Source organism: Babylonia areolata, chromosome 25 (assembly GCF_041734735.1).
Source record: "Babylonia areolata isolate BAREFJ2019XMU chromosome 25, ASM4173473v1, whole genome shotgun sequence".
In the NCBI taxonomy this organism is placed as follows: domain Eukaryota; kingdom Metazoa; phylum Mollusca; class Gastropoda; order Neogastropoda; family Buccinidae; genus Babylonia; species Babylonia areolata.
This window is the reverse complement of record NC_134900.1, coordinates 32867370-32872369: the sequence shown is the minus strand read 5'-3', so window position 1 is coordinate 32872369 and position 5000 is coordinate 32867370. Positions and strand designations below refer to the sequence as shown.

Sequence of the window (5000 nt, the reverse complement as noted above, 5' to 3'; positions counted from 1 at the left end):
CATAAAATCATTTGCTAAATATATTTCAGAAGCATGGGATTTTCGAAAGAAAATGATAAACAGAAGTTTAGATGTACAAATATGAGTAAAGCAAAATTCATTTATTCATTTATGGAAACAAAAACTATTATAGGACATATTATTTGATAATTTGATAGATACACATGATTGTGTGCATGTGTATACAAAAATATTTATTCATTTTGGATGGTCGAGCTGACCGAAGTGATCAGTTGATTTATGTTTATCCCATTTTCGGTATATACATTATTTGTATGTGTGATGAGAATGTTGATTTATATTATGTTTCTTTGTTTGATCTTATGTTTCCTGATAATGTATTGTTCCCCCCCTGTCACAAGGACTGTACAGTCAATGACAGTAAAACATCAAAGCGTCAAAAGCGTCTGTGTGTGTGTGTGTGTGTGTGTGTGTGTGTGTGTGTGTGTGTGTGTGTGTGTGTCCAAGCTGTTGTTTCAACTCTTCACCAGACTAAATGCCTTCCCTGTTCCTTCCTCCGCCTCTCACTTTAAACTCTTGGTCTCGTTTAGGCTACTGTTGAATTTTGTTGTTGTTGTTCCTGCCATTTATTTGTTTGTTGGGCAATATCCTCATTTCTTTCCCTGTACTATTCCGTTTACAAGACGGGGAAAGTTGTAAACTGGAAATCGAAACAGGGAGACACAAAGGCATACCACGAGAGTTACGGCTTTTTAAGGTTTGTAACATGTCTGTGATTGGTGATGAGTTTCATTTTATAATGGAATGTCCCAGTTATGATCAGTTATGAAATAGATATGTTCCTAAAAAAATATTTGTCTCTAAAATCGGTTTTTAAGTTTTGTAATATGCTCAAAGGAGGCAAAAAAGGTCATTTTAGCTGTAAGATGATTAGATTTGCAAATGTTGCCTAGTTATACTTTTGGAGTTAAAAGGCATTTGTGTTTTTTGAACTTTTTTTGTGACATAGTTGTGTATTTGGAAATGTTTGTTCTGGGCATGAAAAGTTTATTTTGTAGTAATCCTCCATACTCCAATAGGAGTGAAAGGATAATTAAAACTTGAAACTTGAATAACATTGTGATGTATACTCTGCATTTCTGCCCCTCCATTCTTTGACTGGCCTTCTTTACGTCCTCCGAGAGGGGAAGAAATGTGGAGTATATATTACAACGTTATTTAAACAAATTCACTTTTTTTTCCGTCTGTTGTTCGGACAGACAGGCAGGACAGAAATAAAGATTTGTTTTGTAAAGTTATACTTTGTTTTTTCTGAAGGTGCTCATTTGCATTTTAATCATTACAGTCCACACATGCTGTTATCGCGCTGCTTTCAATCACAACGAAATGTCGCCGTCAGTATCTCGCCGAGGGCAATAGTCAAGTGGTTAAAACTTGGTTGGACTTTCAATCTGAGGGTCCCGGATTCGAATCAGGTAGCGGCGCCTGGTGGGTAAAGGGTGGAGATTTTTCACATCTCCCAGGTCAACATATATGTGCAGACCTGTTAGTGCCTGAACCCCCTCCGTGTGTATACGCACGCAGAAAATCAAATACGCACGTTAAAGATCCTGTAATCCATGTCAGTGTTCGGTGGGTTATGGAGACACGAAAATACCCAGCACGCATCAACCACGAAAGAATCATCGGCAAGTCGGTCGTGTAATGGAAAGAAGAAGAAGAAGGAGCGTACGCCTTCGTTTTCATTTTTCGACCATTCGGACATGCCGACGGACGCCTCACTCCAAAGATAACGACGTCACAGGAAGCGGAACTGGCCGAAGAAGATAGCATTCCCTAAATGTGTGATCCGCTGATTACTTTGAAGAAGAATTTTACTTAAAGTTTTACTCGCTAAGTGTATGTCAGCCTACAGTATAAAACTTCGCATGCTGAAGTCTGCATACACAAATAAATGAATGTGATCAATATACTACCAGAGCTACTGCTTATTCCGTTGAGCGAACCATCTGCTCATTCAGATGCCGCTTTTGATAGGCGCTTCTGCGATGATAAAGTTTGTGTTATCGCTTCATCATTGCAACAGCTTTCGTGTTGTGTTTGTTCTGTTGAGGGAGAGTCACATTCCAACGCCTCTTGCTTCGGTTTTAAAGTATTTCATTTTGAACATGTCACAACACACCACACTTACGGAAACACAGTTTGTTTGTTTTGTTGTTGTTGTTATTATTATTTAATGAACAGATATTGAGAACACAATACATTGCAACACCAGGAATATTTCAAGTGACACAGTTTTAGTTTCAATGAGGCGTCAGAACGTGTGGGGAGATCCATATGCGTTACACCGTGGAGACACAGGGCAACGAGAACATGGTGCACTATGTCCTGACTACACTCAAAGCATGGGATGGTGTGTGAACAGTTTGAAATCTACACTAAAACTCATTATAGATGGTGTTTAAAATGATGAAACTAAACAACTGGAGTGAAACGATAGTAAGAAGAAACAACATGTGCTAAGATGACGACAAAACTGACCGGGGGATTGTCCTGACGTGAGGGGTCCAGCAGCAAAGTGATGGACTATTTAAATAAGGGTCTGGATTGCACTATCACTGACAGACTCCGCAAAACTAGCACATGGTCTCTCTTCTTCACTGACAGACTCCGCAAAACTAGCACGTGGTCTCTCTTCTTCACTGACAGACTCCACAAAACTAGCACATGGTCTCTCTTCTTCACTGACAGACTCCACAAAACTGGCACGTGGTCTCTCTTCTTCACTGACACACTCCACAAAACTAGCACGTGGTCTCTCTTCTTCACTGACAGACTCCACAAAACTAGCACATGGTCTCTCTTCTTCACTGAGAGACTCCACAAAACTAGCACGTGGTCTCTCTTCTTCACTGAGAGACTCCACAAAACTAGCACATGGTCTCTCTTCTTCACTGACAGACTCCACAAAACTAGCACATAGTCTCTCTTCTTCACTGACGGACTCCACAAAACTAGCACATAGTCTCTCTTCTTCACTGACGGACTCCACAAAACTAGCACATAGTCTCTCTTCTTCACTGACGGACTCCACAAAACTAGCACATGGTCTCTCTTCTTCACTGACAGACTCCACAAAACTAGCACGTGGTCTTTCTTCTTCACTGAGAGACTCCACAAAACTAGCACGTGGTCTTTCTTCTTCACTGACAGACTCCACAAAACTAGCACGTGGTCTTTCTTCTTTCCCAGCGTCATGGGGGTACACAAACCTGAGGAAATACAGACGTTGGGGAATATAAACCTTGGGGAATATAGACCGGGAGAATATAAACCTTGGGGAACACAGACCTGAGGGAATACAGACGTTCGGGAACATAAACCTAAGGGAATATAGACCGGGAGATTATAAACCTTGGGGAATATAGACTGGGAGAATATAAACCTTGGGGAACACAGACCTGAGGGAATACAGACGTTGGGGAACATAAACCTTAGGGAATATAGACCGGGAGAATATAAACCTTGGGGAATATAGACTGGGAGAATATAAACCTTGGGGAACACAGACCTGAGGGAATACAGACGTTCGGGAACATAAACCTAAGGGAATATAGACCGGGAGAATATAAACCTTGGGGAACACAGACCTGAGGGAATACAGACGTTGGGGAATATAAACCTTAGGGAATATAGACCGGGAGAATATAAACCTTGGGGAACGCAGACCTGAGGAAATACAGACGTTGGGGAATATAAACCTTAGGGAATATTGTCCGGGAGAATATAAACCTTGGGGAACGCAGACCCGAGGAAATACAGACGTTGGGGAACATAAACCTTAGGGAATATAGACCGGGAGAATATAAACCTTGGGGAACGCAGACCTGAGGGAATACAGACGTTCGGGAACATAAACGTTAGGGAATATAGACCGGGAGAATATAAACCTTGGGGAACACAGACCTGAGGGGATACAGACGTTGGGGAACATAAACCTTAGGGAATATAGACCGGGAGAATACAAACCTTGGGGAACACAGACCTGAGGGAATACAGACGTTCGGGAACATAAACTTTAGGGAATACAGATCGGGAGAATATAAACCTTGGGGAACACAGACGTGAGGGAACGTAGATCTTAGGGAGCATACACGTTGGGGAACATAAGACTAGAAGAATATAATCATTAGGGAACCATAGACCTGAAGGAACACCATCATTATCATTATCATGATGATAATAATAATGATAATGAAGTAGAAGAAGAATGAGAAGGAAAAGAAGAAGAGGAATGCGATTTTAAATAGTGCGTATTTTCTAAACAGGGCTGTAGGCGCTTTGCACACATACACACACACACGCACACACACACACACACACACACGCACGCACGCACGCACGCACCCACACACACACACACACACACACACACACACACACACACACACACACACACACGCACGCACGCACGCACACGCGCACACACAATGGAATTACGCAGTAGTGTTGAACATCCGCTCTGCACGCCTGTGTCTCCGATAATTTATGACCTGTACAAAACAACAGGATATGACAAAGCCATTCTGAAGGTCCTAAACATTCTGGTTATTACAATAGTGTATCCTTCCAACTCCACACAACCACCTTTACTGTCGCTCTTATCAGTAACTGAATAAACTGTGGTTGGTAATATATCGGGTCTTTCCAACAGCGTACATCCTTCCCTGTGGTGTGTAATCTCACACGTTCGTGCGTGTGTGTGTGTGTGAGAGAGAGAGAGAGAGAGAGAGAGAGAGAGAGAGAGAGAGAGAGAGTGTGTTCAGGATGAGGTATGTGTGTTTATGCATGTCTTCACTATGGGAGCAACGGAATATTGGAAGGTGCGGGTGTGTATATATCATTTTGTATATATATAATTTATTTGTGTACATGTGTGTGGGGGTGCGGTTGGGAGATATGCGCGTATGTGTGTGTGCTTGTACAAGTAAGTGTGCGTGTGGGGGGTGGGGGGGGAGGGGGGGTGTACGTCGTGGAAG

General features: G+C 42.2%; 1 protein-coding gene across 2 annotated transcripts in view; it reads left to right on the top strand.

Annotated features, from left to right (window-relative positions):
* LOC143299827 (beta-1,3-galactosyltransferase 5-like) overlaps positions 1 to 5000 on the top strand; it is a 31523-nt gene that overhangs the window by 14794 nt on the left and 11729 nt on the right. The gene's annotated exons all lie outside the window — the stretch shown is intronic.